Source organism: Lepidothrix coronata, unplaced genomic scaffold, assembly GCF_001604755.1.
Source record: "Lepidothrix coronata isolate B3197 unplaced genomic scaffold, Lepidothrix_coronata-1.0 Scaffold60, whole genome shotgun sequence".
In the NCBI taxonomy this organism is placed as follows: domain Eukaryota; kingdom Metazoa; phylum Chordata; class Aves; order Passeriformes; family Pipridae; genus Lepidothrix; species Lepidothrix coronata.
In genome coordinates this window covers 735,199-757,816 of record NW_016690240.1, presented here as the reverse complement: position 1 = coordinate 757,816, position 22,618 = coordinate 735,199, and the positions used below count along the sequence as shown (strand labels likewise).

At 40.1% G+C, this 22,618-nt stretch overlaps 1 long non-coding RNA gene across 12 annotated transcripts in view; it reads left to right on the top strand.

Annotated features, from left to right (window-relative positions):
• The window catches only part of LOC108498545, a 40,098-nt gene extending 18,342 nt beyond the window's left edge, over nucleotides 1–21,756 (top strand). For 5 of the 12 annotated variants that reach the window (XR_001875202.1, XR_001875207.1, XR_001875203.1 and 2 more), the window contains 4 exons: nucleotides 6,756–6,841; nucleotides 15,975–16,101; nucleotides 16,264–16,396; nucleotides 20,006–21,756. This is a non-coding gene — a long non-coding RNA (uncharacterized LOC108498545). Of the gene's footprint in view, nucleotides 1–6,755; nucleotides 6,842–15,974; nucleotides 16,102–16,263; nucleotides 16,397–18,903; nucleotides 19,141–20,005 lie in introns of all 12 variants that reach the window. The other 7 variants (XR_001875210.1, XR_001875212.1, XR_001875211.1 and 4 more) reach the window with 6 other exon arrangements.
• The last annotated feature ends 862 nt before the right edge of the window (nucleotides 21,757–22,618 follow it).

Here is a 22,618-nt window from a genome sequence, read left to right as displayed (position 1 = left end):
GTCCAGAGAGGACATGTTTTTCTCAAACGAACATGGCTGTACCCATAATATTGCAGAGAGAGGACTGTGCTTTATGTCTCTAATTTGGTGTTGAACTGTAGCATCACAGAGGGGAGTTGACAATGAACTGTTTCCCACAGGAATAAGCCTTCCAGAGTTCCACTTGGGCTGCCTCCCTCAGCTAAAGGAAATACAGGCAATGTAGATAGCAGGACTTTCAGTGACTTTTGCTTTTGTCTTTTTTTTTTTTTTTCATGGCACCCCTTCTTTAGCTTTTGTTCATCTGCTTTGTTTTTTTCAATAGCTTTTTTTCATTTAGGAAAAAAATGTACCCATCCAAAACTAAATCAAATCTGTTTTCTCGATCTTCAGTGGATAAACTCAAATAATGATTATTGTGGCTGTGTGAGTACTGTGCTATCCACAGTTTAGAAAGTCCTGTCCTGATAACACACACAGGATGAAATGTATGCACTAGTCTGGGGCTTTGAGGGCTGGCCTCGTGGTTGGGCAAATCCCTCAGCATGCATGTGGGCATCTGATCAGCTTCTCTGCTATTGCATTGGGAAGAAAAGCCAGCTACAAGAAGTTACTGAGAACTTAACAGAGGGCAGGTGCCTTCAATGCTTGTCATGAGGTTAGGGGATGCTGCCCTGAGTGAGGCACAGAAGTAGATGATTTGGTCTGGTGTGCCTGGTGACATGAAATGGTGCAAGGCAGGGCGAGGATGAATTGCACACTCCTGGAAAGCAATAGGGAGAGTAGCATGATTTTGCCCTCACTGGAATGAAAGTTAATCCAGAATACACTGGAATAAATCCCTACGTGCATCAAAGATACATTGGTGTCAAATTAGTGGAAAGGAGAGGGGAATTGAGGCCAACTAAGATCTACCGATAGGGTCAAGTGGCCTCTCTGTCCTTGGGTCTACCTTTTGGAAACATAAACTGCACCTCAGTTTCACTTTTAAAAATGAGCCAAATCCTGATGCGTACAAAAAGCAAGAGGAGTGGAAGAAGATGGGAAAGTTCTGTGATGAGAGTGCGAGAGAATCACAGCATGGTAAAGTGATGTGAAGTTGAGGAAAAGAAAATTAAGATTTTTCTGTTTGTTTTTTTTAGACAAAACAGGTTAAGTTACCGTTTTCTTATGCTTAAATAACAATCTCCATCTTCCATGTTATAAAAGATCTTGGGACCATACAGGAATGAATTAAGACTGTGGTACCAGACATAATCTCAAGTTAATAAAGAGATGGTGTGTTTTGTATTATCTTTTCTCTTGTTTCTGATTGTCTTTTTTGGGGGGTTGATATTACCGTAAGTAAATACATTTGCCTTTTGTTTCACTTTCCTCTGGTGACCTATTTCATTTAATTAGAAGGAAATGTATAATAGGAAATTAGTATCATCACACTGGGCTCCATCCAAAGCCTATGAAATCATCAGGAACCTTTCCTGGGCTCTTCACTAGAACGAGGTCTGGCCTAGCAGAAAAAAGGGGCTATTTCCACCTTATCTGGAAGAATGTGTGCTACCAGCATAAAAATATTATAGTCCTCATTTTAAGGTCTGGCCCAGATACTAAGGAATGATTTTGCTACTGCATATACCTCTCTGTGCCACATGTTTCACATCTGCGGCAGCACGTTAAAGGATAAAGGTTCCTAAAACTTTAACTCTGAATATACATATAAAAAGAAGATACAAATTAAGGAAAAGATAAAAGATATTGATGGAAGTAGAGGAGATGCTCTTTAACATGCATATTATTGACTCAATAGATTGTTACGGCTTCAGAGCTATTAGGGTCTGCTGTGTCAATGTGTACTTAGGGACTGTTTAATATGCAGATGGTTGACATGACAGACTGGAGCCATTACAGTCTATCATGTCAGGGGGGATGCATGAATACGCACTTTGCCAACACTGTAAAAAGTCCCTTTAAAATGCAGGAGCAGTTTTTAAAAATAATTTAATAGATTCAGAGTTTGGATTTATCAGCAACAAAAATTATTTCCAAATTAAGTCATTCTCCATGTGGAATGTGCAGTCAGGAGTACAGGGTGTAATCTCAGATACGCAGCTCCTATCAAATCTTGTAAAATTAGCTATTGCACTTGTGCATGTGTAGAAGAGATCAGAATCTATCTGTCGGCATGCGTCTTTTTGAAGAATGTAGTTTTGTCTTTTTGAGGGGTAAGGGAGAATGTCGTCTCTTTTTTCATTCAAATAATCTTCAGTAGCAATTAAATAGCTTATGCTACCTAAGAGATCAGTTATTACAAGATAAGCAGCATGACAGTTTGGAAAACCGAATAAGTCTTTGATTATTTACTAAGTTTTGATATCTGCTATTTGCCTCGAAATGCTAAAAAGTGAAGTATAAGATGCAAACATGAAAGACTCATTTGATCATCATAAGGAAAGGAATCAGTAGTTTTGCTTTTCTTTTCCTCAACAACTTATTTTTTATTAAAATAGCAAAGCCAAGTGTTGTGTTTAATAAGATATATTTTTTTCATTTGAATATCAAATGGAAAAATACAATTAAAATATTTCTGCTTTTACATTAATTGTAGGCTATATTTCAGCAACGCATATATCTAAGAAGCTCAGCATACACATTTGGTATATATTAGATGCTTCTAACAGATGCCCAGACCTCTTCCCCTGATTTTTAATGTTCTTTTTTATGGCAGTGATCCAGGGACATTTTAATTTGCAAGCCTGTGAATTTGGAAATAATACTTGTAGTGGGGCATTATGTCTAGTCCATTCCCTCTAAGTTTATTGTCCTGTGTCACCTAGCTCTGATTTTAGCTGATTTGCTGGACTGAGTCGCACTGTGCAATTCCAGCACAAAATTCACTGAGCAAAAGCACTCTGCCTTGCAAATAATAGTAACTGTGCAGTATTATAAAGGCCTTTCCTCTTATCTGTGGGACAGCTGGGGGACAAATCTTTCTAAGAAGTGCATTTTCAGGCAAATGTGATGGCTGATTTTTGACAGCTCATTTTACTGCCTGGTGCTAACAGGGAGACCACTGAGGTAATCAGGATGTGGTGGTGATGGATAGGGCAAGTACCAGGAGGTAGAAATGGACATTTCCCATAATCTGTTACACACAGGTGCTTCTGGGTCTTCTGTGAGATTTCTACAATGACACAGGAAAGCCAGGAAAAGCTTAGGGAAAAAGAGGGGTCTGGGAAAACCCAGGATATGGCTTCTTCTTACAGCTGAATGAATTCACCCTATGCCCCAGGAGAAGTCCTTAGCAGGAGATGCCTCTCCTTGTGCTGAGTTACCTCAGCAACAAGGAAGGACCGAGCAAGAGGAGCCCGAGCTGCTGGAAAGTGTATCATAGCCTCAAACTGCATCAGTGCCAATGGGAAAGATGCACTTTGCTCCTTCCCCACCTCTTGGAAGGCGGGTACATCCCTGTGGTTGCTCTTGGCAGCTGGTGGCGGCCACAGCTGCAGGAGTGGTGGTCCCCACAGCCCTTCTTGCTCCATCTCTGACCATCATGGTGGTTGGGACACGGGCAATGTGACTCTCCAGGACTCTCTGCCCTTTTCCCCCAGAGCAGCCCCGGAAGCTCCATATCCCTTTCTGTGTACCCATGTGCAGGGAAACATCATCAGCTGAAAGAGGCACGTATGAGGGTGCAATGTGGAGTGCTGCATTGCCTGGTGCTAATCAATAAAGTGAAAATGTAGCTTTTTGACAGCGCTTGTAATTTTGACTATTGCGATGGTGTGCCATTTCTTTGAATGCACTATGCTTCTGTGCCCCATTAAAGCATGGTTGGCATCGCTTTCAACTATTCACAAATGCTGAGATGTTGAAAAATGTAACATTTACAAAAGATACATCTGGTGTATATTTACAAGGCTCAGGAATCATTTAAATAGTGCCTGTGCCATCACCATATTAGGAGAAAAGTTAGTCCCAGCCGCATATGTGAAATCAGTAGTCGAACATGTGCTGGTTGAAAGTCCACTGCTATGACAGAGGATTTTGGGGTGTTAAATGTGAACATATCAACCTAGGTGTAACACCTGATTGAGATAAGGATAGATGCACGTGACATATGTGATAACTGCCCACAGACACCTGTTTCAAATGGCATGGTCACAAGAGGGTTATGGATTTGGAGGAATAAATGCTTAAATATTTTTTTATTAAAGAAGAATCTTTGGCTTCTCACTGGGAGATGTCATCATACCTTTTCCTGTTCTTCAATGAAAATTGTAAGATCTACATAGCTAAGAATCAAGAAAAAAGCTATTGAGCAGCTTCCTTTATATCACATAACATGTCAAGGACAAAAAGGTGTTTGTCTTCTCCTGCCAGTGCAATACCACTTAAGTTACATTCGAAAACTATTTTTTAATTAATGCAATGGGTCATGTTTTCACCACACTAAGGCAGGAAATTCAAGGTAAACCAGATACTCCTTTTCTCAGTCAAACACACATGAATTAAGCATCTAGCATCAGACTTAATTTCAATTTCTAGGTCTGTAATTGAATCTAGCTCAATGTGAACTTTTTTTTTCTGCACCATCACATTGATATCTGGATGTTAGTGACATTATTTAAAGCAACAAATCAACCTATAGGACTGTGTTCAACTATATGTCATATGACAGTAAATGGAATAAAAAAAATGTTTCTTTTCTCTAGGGGCAGATTTGTTAAAGAGTTTTCGTCTTTTGTCAAGATATTTAATCTTGGAATGTTTTAAAAAAAACGCAGTTTGTAAAAGTGCAGATTTCTGCATGCACAGTTTGCCTGATTGCTAATTTGGCTGAACACACTTAGGCTTAACACAGGCAAATGAGAGAGGAAAGATAATTTTTGCATATATCCTTCTGAGTCAAGTGTGAGTCCCTGGACTCTATAAGGGAAGCAGGCATCCACTTTTATGGCTGAAGGCTGTCACTCTGGATCACCCTGTACATCAGTCTCAGTTCATGCATGTCAATGAGAACAAATCCTAACAATGAGCTGTTGAGTGATGCCAGCAGAAATGCATGTTTCTGAAAGCTTCAGGGTTTTGGAGAAAGCAGCTGAAGGCGACTCTGCGGCACTCACCAGTGCTGCCTTACTGAAGGAGGGTGAGATTTTGGCACAAGCCTCCCACGTAATGGACAATTTTGAACACACCTTTGTTTTTCAGCAGTCTGAGTAAAGCTGGTACGGGACTATGGAATTAAGCCAAAATGCCCAACCATGTTATTTCCTCAGAGGGGTTCACTACAGAACAACCTAACCTAAATTATTAGCGCTACTAATAATTATTATTATTCACTGCTTTTGGTAAGCCTGTCGCTCCATCACAGTAGCAATCATGTGCTGGGATGTGTACTGCTTAGGCCATCAGACTCCTTTGGAAGTGAATGATTGTTTAATTGATAGATTGTAAAGATGGGCTGACCTATTGCTTTTTCATGTTTTGCTTTGTTTCTGTTGCCTGGACTCTCGCAGCTCCTTAGTATCTTTCCTGATCCATCATGTCAAGCTGGCAGCTGTGCCTCTACACACTGCCTGACTGCCCACCACGAGCCAGATTTCACTCTCAGACACTTGGTGTACCCTCCTCCCTCACTGTCCTCTCACTGGAGAGCTGATTTTGCCTGCACCTCTATTAAGCAGCTTGATTTTAATGGGAACAATGGCTTCTCCCATGGGTCCTTCTCAATCCAGGGCACTAGGCATGCAAAGACACAGGCGGGCACATTCCCAGATGTCCCTAGGTGTGTGCTATGTATCCAAGATGAGGCTCTTGCCTGACATCTGTGGACTGAGCCCCCCACTCACCCAACTGAATGGTCCTACTCAATACCGTGGCCATTTTAATTTGGAGATACTTCCTACACTCTGTGTAACTTCTGCCCTCACTGTGGGGTCTCTGCTTTTCTCAAGCTTAATTTCTCTGTGCCATGCAGGCCCTCAAAGGATGGCATCTTAACAGAATAAATTCCATTTTACATTGGTCCACCTCGAAAATTTTCCTCAGAGGTTTCCACCTCCTCCCTAACACTAGGAAAAAATGATTGGAAAGTGGTTGAAATGTTATAAGCAGATTTTCAAGAAGGAACAGATTTTTTTTTTACTGCCAAGATGTATAATAGGTGTTTTTGAGAGGTCGTTAACTTCAACAGTATAGTCAGAAACAGTGTTACACCCCATACTGCATCCATCATTAAGCAATTAAGTTACTCATAGGCTTTTACATTTATTTACCTTGATGGAAAGATATGTTTACTGAACCTGAGTACAAATCAACATGAGAAGGTGGAAGTTCAGAGTAAATTTGACTAATGATGATGTGTTTTCATCCCTAAAAGAAAGAAAAAAGCCTCCCTGCTTTTGATGCTATTTTATCTTCATTGGAAGGGATCCGAAATGATCCCAACTGTCATGTGAGCGCTCAGTTAGGCTCAGATCCTCTTTGATTGCAGCTGAATATCTCTTTCCGTTGGCTCATACCTTCCCTTATATGAATACAGTGTACAGCACTTCAGGTTGTTTGTTGAATAGCGCTTTAACTCTTCCTCTGTGGATGCCCTTACAATTATATCTTTAAGCAAAATGTGGGCTGTGGCCACTTGTGCCCGAGGAGATGTTAATGTGGCTGCATCACTCATGTGAAGGAAGAATTTCCTCTTGGTTTCAGAATAACTTCTAAAATACGAACAAGCCATATTTCTTCCAGTGAAACTTAATTATCTCTGCTTTTTTTTTTAGTCCTGCTCTCTTCTCCACTCTTGGTACAAGGATTTTTCTCTCTCCGAGTAATTCCTCAGCATCGCCTTGAAAGACATCTGCCACACGTGAGCATCCTCCACAATCTCTAAGATACTTTTGTTGTTTTTCTTCTTTGAACATTTGTTTTTTTGAGATGACATTGACAGACATGAGGCCTAAGTCTGGAGATGTTCTGTGGGTAGAACTCACATTTATTTCAGTATGTTGAGCAGCTTTAGGATCTGATCCATATTGAAGACTAACATGGCGTAATGAGGCCTGGGCATATAAAACAATATGTATTCTAACACAGCTCACTCAAAACAAATATGTTCCCTTCTCCCGGGCTGGTATAAACAAACAATCTCCATTGTGTTCCACACGGTTCTGTTGCACTGCCTTGCACATAGCAAGAGCTTGGCTTCCCTGTTCACAAAAATGGGATCTCCATCCTGTGACATGGAGCTTTCTGCTGCATGCCCAGACAGACCGGTACCTTAGGACACTGTTCCTAAAAACTGACATTAGGTCTGGTGTTAAATCCTAAATGCTTTATGGGCAAAGTTTTCTTGTACAGATATAATTAAGAGGGTCTTGTTTCTGAGTCCTGTGCACTTCAGTCTGACAAAACTGACTCTGGATTGCACAGTTGGAAAGCAGAGAATCAGTGTAACAGTTGATGCAAGATCCGCTCATACTGACCCATAAAATCTTCTCCAATATCTAAATTTCCTTGAGATAAAATCGGCAGCTGTGTGAAAAATTCGTGATGACTCGAGGTGGAAACATTAGCAGGGGAGAGTTCAAAACTCATGTGTGGGATCCATTGTCTGTGTGAAGTGCAGCAAGTTTGAACCCAGGTGTTCCGTGTGCGATTGAACTCAGACTTTTATGCCATTCTGCAAAGCCATTACCCTCTCCTGTAACTTGTGCTAGAAGCGGAGTGAGCTGTTCTGGCACTGAAATGATTTCATTGTTAGGCTAAGTGTTACACAGATGGCATTCTTAAATGTATAATTCTTTTTATGATTCTTTCAATTTCATATTTATTTCATTAGATCATTATTTATGTTAAAGAGTCACTATTAATCTGAAACGTGCTCAGCTTGAAAGAAAATGTTGAGAGGAGTTTCAGGTATCTGATCCTTAATCCTTTAGTTTTTGTGTTTTGCATTTTCCTATTTAAAATGGTTTTTTGTGTCTCTAGGTGCTATGTGACAGATCCACACAAACAACAGAGGGGAAAGAGCCTCACTTAACTGATTAGAGGAGTGAAGCAGTGAAAGGGAATATGCACAAAGCGCTGCCAAGTTCACAGAGCAAAGGAAAAGATAAAAAAAGAATCATTTCACTGGCTTTTTTTTTTTTTAAAGAGAGTAATGTGAGGTATTTCTTATACTAGCAGCAGGGAAACAATTTTCAGACAAAAATGTGATTTCTTAATCAAGGGTCTCTAATTCAAAATATATTTATTTAATAAACAGTAATTATGATAGCAGCAACTACTCATTCATATCAATAATTCATTCAGAAGTAAACCATATCAACATATTAGCATTTATTTTTCCATTTAATAGGCTGTGATTTAAAATAAATGTAAATCATCATAATCATTCAGCTCCATATGCTGGGAAAGAAAAAGTCACCTTAAACCAGATGCATATTGTGAAAAAAAAAAGAAAAAAAAAAGAAAAAGGGGGAAGACAAGTTGTTCTAAAGAAACAGCATATGGGAGCAGATCTTAAGCTAGCGTAAAGATATGGTGCTTTGTAGATGTCAATGTAGTTTTAGATTAGATATTAAGAAGAAATTCTTCACTATGAGGATAGTAAGGTACTGGAACAGGTTATCCAGAGAAGCTGTGGATAACCAATCCCTGGAATTGTTTAAGGCCAGGATGGATGGGACTTTGAGCTGCCTGGTGTAGTGGAAGGTGTCTGTGCCCACGACAGTGGGGTTGGAACTAGACAGTCTTTAAGGTCCCTCCCAACCCAAACAAATCTGTGATTCTATGATTCGATGATAGCAAGGCTGAGTTATGCCAAATGAGATTCTAGTCAGTAATTTTCAAGAACTGGGAGTCACATACTGATTTCTGTCTTTTAGAAAATAGATAAATATGATTTCTCTCAGTTTTAATTAGGAAAAGGCAACATGTGTGATCAAGAAAATTCTAGTTTGAAGTTGCTTATGTATGGAAAAAATAGGCTCTTTGCAAGTCCTAAGCTGACTCTGCACTTGTACCTGCTTGTGTGCTTGGCGCTGTATTTATTTTTCCTGTCTCTATTTAGCCAAACCCTTTCCTAACTTGTACCCCTGACTTACCCACATCATTTTGTCAGCTGACAGCTCTTTTTCAGCTCCCTAACCCCTCAGCACTCCTGAGGCACTCCTGTTGAACACTTTTGTTTCTGTACCCTGTCTGAGATCCACAAAGTGGCATTTGGAGGCTGTGGAGCAGGGTTGTACTTCTAAGGAAAATTGTTTTTTTTGCTTTGGACATCGGGAAAAAGCAATGAAGGGCTCAAGCCCCGGACAGCGTATGCCACTGCTGCTACAGCATCTCAAGCAGTTTGCGTAGGTCTTGTCTTGCTGCTTTTTTTGTTGCTTTAGCTTTCAGTAGGTGAGGCTGTGGTGGGGAGTAGGGTGTCACTGCTCTGCTTGTTCTGTTCCCACATCCAAGCTAGCACCGGTGGCCTTGCCACAGCCCTCTGATGAGCTCAGCAAAGCCCTTTCTCTCCCATAGACAGAGCGTCCCATATTCCGGCAGGGAAAATAAGGCTGTGCATCACTCCTTTCTCTGAATTATTGCAGTGATACTCTTAGAGGACTGAGGGAGGTGGTGGCTGCAGCCACAACACTGTGAGCATGGTGCAGGTTAACTCTGTAAAAAGGTGTTTTCACATCCTTGCAGGTGAGTTTTGTCACCTCTATAGTTATCATGTTACTCTTCCAAGGCCATTGGTGCTTTCCCAGCAACGACTGCCCTGCGCATATAGCCTGCTCTGCACAGGGATCTATAGTCTCAGGCAGTCAAGTTAAAGTGGTACCCGACTTTTTTTTTTTTTTTTCCCAGTCTCTGCCATGCTTTACATTGTTAGTATTCCTCCAACAATTTTTAAGGAAAAAAATGAGTCATGTTTGATTTTCCCTATTTTAGTAGAGAAGAGCCATGTTTTTTCCACAAGTTATTGCATTATTCCTCTCTTCGGTGTGGCTCTGATTTAGTGCTGGATGAAGCTCAAAAGGAGGATTAGTGTAGATAGACTCCCATATGCTTGGATGCATTTCTGAACTGTGTACTATCCTCGCTGCTTTTGATAGAAAAAGCTGGGCTATAAACCTGATAAGAACAGGCTTCCATGCAAGATGTTTAGTATTTCCTGCTTCCATTTGGGCCAAGAATAAGGCACATCCAGCCCCTTTTGGCCCTGCTGCTCTTGGTCATGGGCTTGCCTAAAATTTAGTAAATCACAGTGGTGGAAAATGAATGGGGGAGTGAAAGGAAGTTGATTTTTCTCCACTTTAATATAGGTCAGATTAGGGTTTAGTTCCGGCTTTGGCAGAAACTTTGCTGGGGAATGGACACAGGTAGAATGTTTTTATTTTAATAGAATTGGTTCATCTATCTTTTAGATAGTTTCACTGGAGTGCAAGTCCATTTTTACTGTCCTGAGTAAAAGAATTTGTGCTGCTTTTAAAGAGCTGTACCTTCTGGGAAAATTAGAGCTGGCTGTAAAACTCTGACTGTATTGTATTCAAGGCAATTGTGAGCATAGGAAGCAAGAAAGAAGAAGAGAAAGATGAAAGAGGAAGAGAGGGAGGCTTCCCAAAGATAAGGTGCTACAATGAGTCATGCTACTCCTCCATGCTTGGGGGGCTTAATACCTGATCATTTTTCTAGCTGGTAATCAAATTGTTAAATAGTGTAACATCAAGGAGCACTGAAGTTGATCCTAAAACTGTTGTTGTACTACTGTTTGGGGGTTTTCTTCCTTAATATTTTTTTTAAAAGAATTTCCCAATAGTACTCTTATCAACTGATCATTTTTCTGATTCTCCCCTCCATTACAAGGGTTTCCAAGTTTATGAATGAAAGGCTATGTTTTCTCAAACAAATCCTCCACTCCTCGGTCTATTACTAAAGTACTGTTAACTTACAAGATTTGACTTAAACCTCAGGGTCTGCCAGCTGGATGTTTGAGGAGTCCAAGATAGCTAGGTAAAGAAACACCTTTTTCACATGATCCAGCCCAGCTCCCACATTGCCCCACAAGTTTCTATCAGTACAAAAGCTGACATTGTCTGCAAGGAGCAACTCAGATTACGGTCTCTTCCAGCTGCATTGCCCCTGACCCCAATCCTGCCCTGGGCTGCCCACGGTCTGCCCTCCTCGCATGTACAGAGACTTCAGCTGCAGCTCACTGCCTGCCAGCACTGACTCTGGTCTTGAGGGTGGCCTTGAATGCATTTTAAAAGGCAGCACAGACGCTTTGTGAGGAGGATAACATGGAATAATAATTTTAGGGCAGATTTTCCCCTAAAAAAATAATAGTTCTACATGCACACAGTTTGATCTTCACACAAAGGATTTATATAAGAATTCACTTCTCTCTGTCAGTGACAAAAAAAGCATGCTGGTGGGATTTAGGGAAGTGTGCAGGCTAAAGGATAGCAGCAGACAAAAGGAAATTTTTCTTGTAAAATCATCTGTGCAGCTGGAACTCTGGTATCGTTGTGATTTGAAAGCCTATAGGTATTGCCTGGCTGGCGCAAGGGACAATGCCTCTTTGGCACCCTCCTGACATGCAAATGTGGCCAGAGGTTCTTAGAGCAGTCCTCAGCCCCGTCCCTTGTTTTGTACACACAGATGCATGCACATTACTTTGCTATCAAATGGCTGTTTTGGGGAATCAGCCACCCAGGAGGTAAACTGTACATAAATGATCAAAGGGTAAAGGTGGCGGAAGAAACTGTTTCCTTTACATGCTGAAGTAAATACAAAACAGGCACAAAGTTCACCTGGACTCTCAGGAATAGAATAGCTGCAATGGCTCTAGACCAGCAGAAAACCAACATCCCTGACTCCTAGATGCCCTCTAAAAATGTGCCTATATCTCAGGCCGGAGTGACTTAACAGTAGGTTCGCTAGAGAAAAAGCCCTCACAGCCTAGCAAGAACCCAGCAGGATATGAAAGATGCTCCCCTATGGCACCTGCACCTCCAAAAGTCTTTTTAAGGTCAGGTCTACACCTACGAGTAGAGCACTGCCTAGTTCTGTCTTTGTGGCATGAAGGAAATGTATGTGTGAGTCTGGAACTGCTCAGATTTTTGTCTGTCTCAGACTGGCCCCATTCAGCCTTCTCTGCCCTTCCCGGGGAGTGAGTCCCAGATCCAAAGACAGATCCTAATGATATAGCCTGTGTGCTTGCTTCTAATATAACATGATGCTTAAAAACTGAATATAAGCAGGGATGAGGCTTTAGATCTTCCTCAAATCTCAGTGTAACTTTGAGGTTGTCAGACAGTACTGAAGTGAGAGATCTGGAGTAGGAAAATTAGTGAACACAAAAGTCATGATATTTACTCAGTTTATGCATTTTCTCTCCTTTTTTTTTCATAAAACCTGCATAACTGGCATGTAATTGTTTTACTAAGTGAGTCTTGAAAGCAAAAGTCTTGATAGCTGTCACATATCTTCTTTGTAGTAAAGTGTGTTGTCCTCAGAAGATAATCAGGAGAACTTGCTCAAAAAAACTTAATCAGCAGAACTGAGCGTATTGTCAGTGCTTAACAAATAATAAATTATAACAGAGGTTCCTTTTGACACAACCTATCAAACTTTTTCTTTCTTTCCCGGATGCTTTACTCACCTCTGTTTAGGATTTAATACCTACTACAACTCTGTTTTTTATGGTTGAGAGGACTGGTGATACAACCTAACAGGGTGGAAGTATTAATTGAAATGAAATTTTGACAAATGGCAGAAAAAACCTCCAAGAGAATTCTTGGGCTGGTCCTTTTCACTTACTGATATTGCTTATAAATCTTAAAAACTGAATTAAAGAATAGATTTGATCTGTTCTATTGTTATAATGTAAAACACTCTGCTTACATGTTAGTAGAATCACTTTCAAATTTCCTGATAGTCTGTTTTTTTTAAAGATAGACTCATTACCTTTTCTTTACAGAAAGGTGAATGTATCCAAAAGCACATCTATTATCATTAATTATTTTTATTACAAGGAGCTTGGCTAGCTCAGAGAGTTGTTAACATACCTGCGGTTATCACTTCTTTGTCACCATTGTAATTTGGCCTGGACTGGGAGTTACTGGCAATCATTTTGTTTGCTGTTCATTTGGTAGTTTCTGCGCAATTTTTTTTTGAGTTTTATTCACTTTCAACAAGACGTATATTCATGTCATAGAGAAAACCACCAGGTCATCTCTAAGCTGCCACTAATTGTCACAGGCTTAAATGGACCCATTTCAATTTATCCCAATTGAGGATCTGACCAATGATCACAACGGGCATTAATTAGCAGATGTGTTATCAGAATCCGTGGAGATGTCCTGGTTTGAGTGACAGGAGGAGTGCTCAGCTGCTGCAGCCGGTGGAGCCGTGCCAGTTTGGCAGCTGATGGCACAGCACCCGATGCCGGCAGGTGGAAAGTCCAGGTCACTCTTGATGGAGGCACAGTGGTGGCTTCTGTCACAAGTCTCCATGTAGAAGGAGCCCTGGAAGGAGCCCAGAGCACCAAGCAGCTGGTTGTATTAAAGCAGAAGCAACACAGGGCACCTGGGAGTGGGAAGGCAGGGAGAGAAGAGAGGGAGAACGCAGCACTGAACCGACTCATCCTGAAGCTGGGTTTGCACAAGAGATTGCACTGCTAGTGACAGGGGAGAGCCACTAGCAAATGTGTTGGGGCTCTGCCTTTCCATGTGCGCCATATGAACTGACACTCCAATGCCACTTGTTCATGCGTGGCAGAAAGGTGGGGCAGACACATCTAAAAAGAGGGGGTCCTAAGAAACAGTTGGCTTTCACAGAAGCAGCTACTGACAGTAGCAGTGCTATTATGGCTGTAAACTAGAGGTTCAGACCATGACTAGAAGAGTGTCTTGAGCAGGTCATAGGGGTGAATGGAGAGCAGGAATGTGAAAAATTTGAGATGCTGCACCTTTATGGGGAAAAAAGAGAGTAATACCCTACCATGTTGCTTATCTGAGTGCAGCATGGGTTAAAATCAAGGCAATAACCTGTGCAGATACTAATTGTTCAGTAGCAGCCATTTCGTCTTCTTTCTCACACCCACATACCATCACAGGATGGTGGGTAGGAACAAGTTGTCAAGCTAATAGTGTGGGACCTTTGTAAAGATTTATGGCCTCCCAATATTTACAGGACAAACCTGGGCCACAGGTAGCTCAGGGAGTAATTTTTTCAGCTGCTGACAAAGTTTCAAAATTTCCTTAAGTAAATTGACCCATGCAGTTTGATTCACTGGGAAAAAAAATCTTTTCATTGTGTGATCTTTTTATCGTAACCCAGGAAAGGAAGACAGCAGGAGAGTGAGAGCTAAATAGTACTGGGAATGGAGAAGTCTTTAGACTGGTCCCAGACCTCTGACCCTGTCAATGGGAAGATGCAGAGTATTTGAGGAAGGTGCAGATTTTGTCACCCTTCCTGTACACTTCTCCCACCACTTAAAGCAAGATATGAAAATTTTTCTGTGAAAAATCTGCGTCCTTCTCTGAATAGCTGTCTCTGTGCCCAAAGCCACAAAAGGGGATGACTGAGACTCATGTGGGATATAGATGTCCAAGTCCAGATTCCCAACCCACACACAAGTTCACCTGAATTTTTGATAAAAAGGATCTTGAGACATCTAAAATCCACGTTCTGCTCCTGTCTCTGGCCAGTCACTAGCTCAGTTGAGTTGAACTTCCCAGCAGTTAATCCCGATTCACCTCTTCAAACTATCCATGCTTTGCTCACATGTCTATCGAGAATGGCCTGGCAAAGCATGTGTAACACAGGATCAGGACTGAGCAGTACATAAAGTACAGCAGCCATGTTCGCTGTCATTCAAAGTAAATATCTTCAAAATCTGCCCAAGCCCTTATCTCTTATCTGCAATGAAAGCAGGAACCCTAGCTAGGGAGCTACAAGCTAAATATTCATGGGGGAAGAGATTTTCCATACTTCCTGCAGAAGTGGTGCTGAAATGCATAAGGTTCTCTGGGAGGAGTTTAAGGCAATAAGGTGGAGAATAAGATACAATCTCCATCCCTATTCTGCTGAATTAGCTTGCTGTTTTGGATTGGTGCAAGATAGAGGATCTCTTTTGGTATACTCATTGCTGCGTAAGGTGTTTCTTAAACATTGTCTTCTCAGCCTAATGAAAATACAGTGATTTTTCAGAAAAATCAGTAGAACATAGTCTCAAAGGATATGATGATTATTGGAGTTTTAATTAAAATAGCAGGTAAAATAAGTATTATGGTGTGCTATTATTTCTAAAATAACAACAGAATAAAGATGCCCATTTCTTTCTTGAGTGCAATTTTCTAAATGAAAAAGTAAACATTAATATCTGCAGAGATCTTACTGATCTTGTATGATAATTTAGAAAAATATCCCTATTAGGGATAGTTATATATGCTTTTTGTTGGAAATGCAATCACAGGATATGCACATAGCTGCAATCTGTAGACAGATTAAGTAAATTAAATCACTCAATGTCTTTTTTCAATAGCTCTAAATTTAAAAGTAATTTGCAAAGAAAATACTCAGTTTCAATTGGTTTGTAATATCTGTTAATGATCTTTGGAAAAATTTCTGATAACATGCAGGAATTCCCTCAGGGACAGGGTTGTGAATAAGTGGATTTTTTAAGTTTGAGATGTCATTAGCTAGTGATTTCTTTGAAGTAAAAAGCTGTTACAGAATAAATTGCAGAGGTATACAAGTGAACAGGACAATCATTTTTATGAATAATATACATTATTTTCACTGTGCTTTCTGCCCTCCAAAGAAATAATTTACAATCTAACTTGTCATTACAAACATCCTGGAATCACAACTGCATGTGCATTTTGTGCTTACTTTATGTGTATGCTCTGACTCTATATAAAAGTACAATGCTTGCTGGTGTCAAACCACTGGTGTAAGGAGCTTGTTTCCTTTTATTTTTTTTCCTTTTCTTTTCCCCCCAGTAGATAACTTTTTCAACCCACAAGACTGAAACAACTTCCCTTAATTGAAATGACTCCAGAACAGCTACTCCCTGGAAGACATCCTCCTTGATTTCTTGTGGGGCCTGTAAGATGACTGAAGTCGTAGGTAAGTGCAATCATGGAAAAAAGGGTCTCTATTCTCTTGGTACCTTGTTAGCATTAACATATTCTTAACAGTTCAGAGACAAATCAGATATCTATCATGCATCACCATAATAAGGTAACACTTCTCAGGGCAAATGAGATCTGGCTTCTGTCCCCACCTTAGGATGTCTGAAGTAGAAAAGAGTGCCAGAGACACCACAGAACATGGGGAATGTTGTCCTGCTTCTGAGGTTCAGATACACAACTCAGCCATGGGCAGCTGAGGATGGACTTTCTGCCTCCATAGGTTTCTGTGGGTAAGTATGGGTTTTAGATGGGAACTGGGGTCTCTCTGAAGGGGTGCTGGTCTGGGTAAAGGGGCACTAGGACTCCCGTGTGTGCTGTCACACAAATCAAAAGATACAGCTAATTGCAGACACTGAGCTTTGATTTCCTCACCTTTCTCTAAACCTTTTCTACCTGAAAAAACCTTACTGAACTTGGTCTACTTTTTCCTGATCTAAAGGCAGGGCTGAAGACACACCATGCTAGCATGAGTATGACTGTTGCCTCCAGGGTTCCCACAAAGGGCTGGAGGAGAAACGATTTTTCCAGGTCTAGAAAGAGGTATGATAGCCACTAGTTTGAAGAACTTCCTAGACTTTCCTGATCCTCTGAAGGCCCAGTGTAGGAATTGGTACCTGCCCTGATAATCCATCAATAGATCAGAGAGCTCCTTGCTTCTCATACATAGATGTTTAATGACGCTCTGCAGTTAAGCTGAGAGTAGTGGGCTTTCCTGGCTGCTCCTCAGCAGCCCCTGGCATTGGTCAATCCTAAGATGCCTGGACTTTGACAGAGATCAATACCAGACCACATATAAGGAGATTCTCCCTCCTCACTATGCATTTAACAGTGTCACGGTTTACTATGGATTAAGATGCTGTCTTGACACTGTCTGTTGACTGGCACACACCATGAACCCCTGAGATCATTAGACATTATTACATAATTGCATCTAGCGAAACTCACAGATCTTTTAAGGCTAGGAGCAACCATTATTGTCATCTAATCTTATCTTCTGTTTAATGCGTGCTACTGAATTTAACCCAATCTGAACTTCGTGTGAAGATTTGCTTTTATGCCTAAAAATGCCTCCTTGCTTACAAATATGGTGTTGTTTCTCTCAGTACTAACTCTGCAGCAGCAAGTTCCATTAATTAACTGTACATTGTTTGGAAAAGCAATACCTCCTATCCGTTTGAAATTCAATACCTTTTCGTTTCACCTTGCAGGATAGGAAAGATTTTTTTCCTTTGCTGCTAATTAAGTTTGAAGATCATGAGGATGAAATGTTATTTATATTATGGTCATGCTTAAGCAGGACTGGCACAGCCTGGAGATCCCACCACACAAAGTGAGGAAGACTGTGCAAGTCCTTTTAATAGACAAAAGGCACATTTTTGAGGAAGACGAGTGATTTAACTGAAAAGGTTACCAGTCAAGTCAATGGATTTGTACCTCTCAATCACCTCTGACTTTCAGAAGTTTTAAATGAAGGTAGGGAAAGCAAAGTCTCTAAAAGACCAGAAAAATAAGTCAGGGATACGGTCAAGTCCCTGGAAAAGGATTTTCCCTTTTCCTGTAGTGACAGGACAAGGGGTAATGGCCTTAAACCAAAGAAGATTAGATTTAGATTAGATATTAGGAAGAAATTCCTTACTGTGGTGGTGGAGAGACACTGAAACAGGTTGCCCAGAGATGCTGTGGACTCCCCATCCCTGAAAGTGTTCAAGGCCAGGTTACATGGAGTTCTGAGTAACCCAGTCTAGTGGAAGGTGTCCTTGCTCATGGTGCTGGCTTGGAACTAGAACTTAAGGTCCCTTCCAACCCTAACCATTTTATGATCCTATGATTTAATACAGGAAAAAAGGTGTTACTTAACTCTGTGTTCTGTCCACTATCCATGGGTCAGACTGGCCTTCAGTGGCTGAAAGTTCTATGAGAGGACAGGGTACACTGTGGAAAATACCTTCGATATCTGATTCATGCAAGGGCCCAGAGCCGTCCAGAACTGCTGGGGTCCAAGGACATCTTCTAGATTATCTCAGACAACATGTATTCAGATTTTATGGAGAGGGTTCATTCAGTTTGTGTATGATTTGAATCGTAGAATGATTAAAGACATCTAAGATCATGGAATCCAACCATTAATCTAACACTGCCAAGTCCACCACTAAACCATGTCCCTAAGTTCCATATCTGTGAATGTCCCATGAGGATAAATCTTCCCTGAGAGACAAGCTAACATTTATATTCTTTAACTTTTCTCAAGAAATTTCCCATCCTTTTGACTTTTATCATTTTTATTACCATTCCCTGGACTTGTTCTATTTCCACTTTCTTTTTTCAGGAATGAGGTGACCAAATTTGAAGACAGTATTCAAAGTGAGGATGTGCCACTGATTTATATAATAGCATTATAATATTTTCTATATTATTCTCTAAAACTCTTATCTTTGTACAAACCCCATAAGATTCTTTTAATTCTTTGAACTACAGTGCCTTTTAACATCTGTAGTTTACTCTGATCACATTTTAACAAAGGAATAAAAGGCTTCATTTTTCACATAGAATTTTATTTATTGTTTGAACTTTAGAGGAGAAATTGGTTAACTTACAATTTAAAATTCTTGGCAATGTAGACTATCAGGCAAGAATATAATTATCAGCCCTTCTATACTTACTGTAGAAATGTGTGAGACTGAAAGTTGGTGTGTAAGGTCTTGACTCAATAGACTTGTCTTTTGTCTTATAAATGCAGACAAAGACATAATTTTGAGCTGCCAGCATCCCCAAAGATGTCAGAAATGTCATTCACCTGTACCTCCTTCCTGATGAAACATGCTGGAGCCATACATTTACATGCTGTTCAATCAGGACCACGCACATGTGGAAGTAGTACCTGACTTCTGCAGTCTCCCATTTATTGTACCACACACCTCCACGCCAGGTCAGAGGAAGACCCCTTTGAAAATGAGGCGCTTGATGATTGCAGAGGGTAAGGATCTTGCTCTCATGTCACAGCTTGGCGTTATGCCTTCATCAGGGTATTAGAAAAGGCTCAGGGAAAATGGTTACAGTTATTCTATTGCCTAAGACACTTCCTGCAGCTACTGCCTTTCCTTAGAATTACCAATCCAAGTGGTGACCCTGCCTGACCCTACTTATCTTGTAAAAGCTGACAAGATCACAGCCTGAAGCAGTATAGCCACAGGCTCAATACCAGCGACCAAAATGTCTGTTTAGTATTTTCAAGAAATGCTGCTCTAAAGATTTACAATACCAGCTGCTAGATACATGAACAACACCAGCACACAGCTCTGACCCCTGAACATTCAGCCCCACTTACACAGAAATTTGTGTCTCTCAAGAGGCAAACACCGAACTGCTACCAAACAGTGATTCCCTACCTGCAAGCACACTGGATTTTTAGCACTATTTGATTATATATACTAAGATATTAGGTAAAAGTATTTGAAAACTAGTTTGAGTTCAGAATTCATTGTTAGCTTTTTTTCATCAGTTGCATTACTGCTTTAGCAACAGAAAGAGCTCTGCCATTTCTGTGTAATACCTTTTTTTATTTCAGTGTAGAGAATTTTCTTCATCCTTCCATGACCAAAGTAGTTTTTCATCAGAAGTTATTTTTAGATGAACTCTAAGTTTCTTTCCTAGCAAACATTTTAGCTGCACTGTATGAAAGGAAATGCACATTTCCCTAGATATCTCTAAGGATAAACACAGGTTTAAATATCCAAAAAGATCTTGGGGAACAATCTGGTTTATATATATACTTTCATGTAGCAGATGCAGTAAGAGTTCTTGCAGAGTAGTGTGGGTTTTTTTAACCCTTTTCTTTTTAGGACAGCAAAGACATGGAAAAGACATTGAGGTCCTGTTGCTCCTATTGGAAACTTCTGTTGGCTGCAGCATGAGTTGGATTGGACCCAGAGAAACTGAATACACACAAGTAATGATGAGTTGGCCATACAAGCAAGGAAAATCACAGATAACAGGTGCACGCCAATTAGCAAGGTACCTTTTAGGTCATCCAATACAGCTCCGTGTCACAATGAGATTGTTTCATATGGTATATTTTTTGGGGTTTTTTTTTTGTGCCTAGATTAAATGCCCTGGTGATGCCATGTCTCTACGGAGAGGTTATGCTGCCTACAGTATCTTTTGTCAGGAGTTTTTTTACTTTCTTAACATCATCATATTTCTTCTTTTTACAACCCTTTGCAAATTTCCTTCTTTCCCTTCATTGATATCTTTTAACTAGTGTGGTGATGTGTTTAGTTAACATTAGGCCAACCCATAGATATTTGGATCACTTAATCTTCCCTAACCTAGAAGTCCTTTCAGTTTTCTTGTTACTCCTCATCTATTCTAGTCACACTAGATAGCTTGTCAGTATCTTTTTTAGCTATGAGATTCTAAAGATGCGATACATTTCTATAAACTAGCAACAGATCTGATGTAGAGCTGAGCACCATTCATGTCTCCTCACTGAAAATCTTTCCTGATGTGTCCAGAGGAAAGCTGCCAGCACTCTGAACAGGCATACAGGTAGAGTGCTCAAACCACTTCCTTGGTGCCTCTTACTCTATTTGCCAACAAAATCCTATTGAAACAGTTGATCTAGCAGTTCAAAAACCAAATGCATGTCATTATGGATTTATTTTATTTCTCATAATGTAAAAAAGACAGATTAGTACAGATAAAAAGACCTTTGTTGCTGTTTTTGAGATTTTCTAGTTCTTGGTAATGGACGTCATATTCTAAAATTATGGAAGACGTCATCTTCCATAACTATGTCTGAGTGCTAGGAAAGTACGTTGTAGAAAGTAATTATATACATAGCTGCAAGCCTAGCTGTTCACTTCAAGCAATAAATTCTGATCTACAAACAACACTCCTTTAGAGCTAAATATGATCTTGGTTGTAATGGACTGTCTTTACCTTAGTGTTCTGTTGTATTGGAGGAATATAATTTTAATCTGCTGTCTTTAAATTTTCATTAAGGAACGTTTCAGCTACCTGCAGCCTCATCCGATGACGTTTAATGATATCAGCTAGCTTGATCTTCCTCCATGCACCAGCAGGGACTTCTTTAAATTGCTCAACTGTATGGAACACTGTTTTCAAGTTTAATGTACTTGGAATTGACCTTTTAAAGTAATGGCATTTCTAAACACAGTTTAAATACAGTTTAAATACGTAGCACACACATATGTTTGCATTTATATGTGCATGTGTGTGTACACCTATATATATATATGTAAGTGCACACATATGTATGGAAATGCTGATCCTATTCACCTTTTAAAAATCATTACAGCTAGTATTAACATGAATGTGCTGTTAAATTGGCAGTGTTATACATTTTTGTTGGAGTTTACTTCTGTAACATAAAACCAGAAAGATAAGCTGTGAAACTCGTGCAGCTGATGACATAATTCTAGAATCTCATGATGCTGAATCTCATATTGCTAGGAGTGTGGGATGGATGTTCTTTGCTGAAATAATTATACTGTCTCTTGCAATATATGTTTCCTTGTTTTCATGTGGGTGCTGAGAAGTCCAAACCATTAAACATAAATGGTACAATGAGTCTTGTGTTCCTTATTTATTCTAAAGAAGGTAATAAATTTATATGGTTTTATGGCATAATAAAGCCAACTACTTTAAGAATCTGTGATGAACATAGCAATAATCTGTGACAATATGCATATTTACTTTTAATAATTATGTCCAATTGTACATATATGCATAAATATGTATATATGTATATACAAACAGACGTAGCGAGACACATGCATAAATTAAACAGAACCAATTAGAAGGTGGCATAAATAGATTCAAACCTTACCTGTTATGGCTGTGTGAAGGGATAATTTGAGCTACAAGGACATGAAAGAAAGCATACTCAATACACTGCATTGGCTCATTCTCATTATGCTCAACAGTGACAGGCTGTATGCTAAGATGGGGTACCAGCAGACGTTTGTAATGACAGCTGGTTCAAAACAGAGCTTTCAAAATAGTGCAACACCCCCAGCTTCCTTCCAAATCTTGGTGTTTGCCAGCACTTAGCTGAGGCTGGCTCTTAAGGTCAGATGTTCAGATGTAAGTTATTCAGAAAGAATTTTCTTCTTTATGTTTGAACTGTATATATTTTCAACACATAGGCTCTTTGCTGCCCATGAATTTGCATTTAAACTCACACATGGATTATGCTTGTCCACTACCTGCAAAAATGATGGATGTTTCTCCCTGACACTGCACCCTATTTTTCTGAGTTGTCCTCTGTCGAGTTCTCTTGTGGGGTACATAAACTGAGACTCAGATAGTAGCTCTTTCTTTTTACTGGGACTGAAAAACTCCTCAGCCTCTCTGTTGAGAAATGGAGGAAAAGCAGCTTCCCTTTAACATCACCCACATCTCACCCACCATGATCGGCCAATTAGGAACAC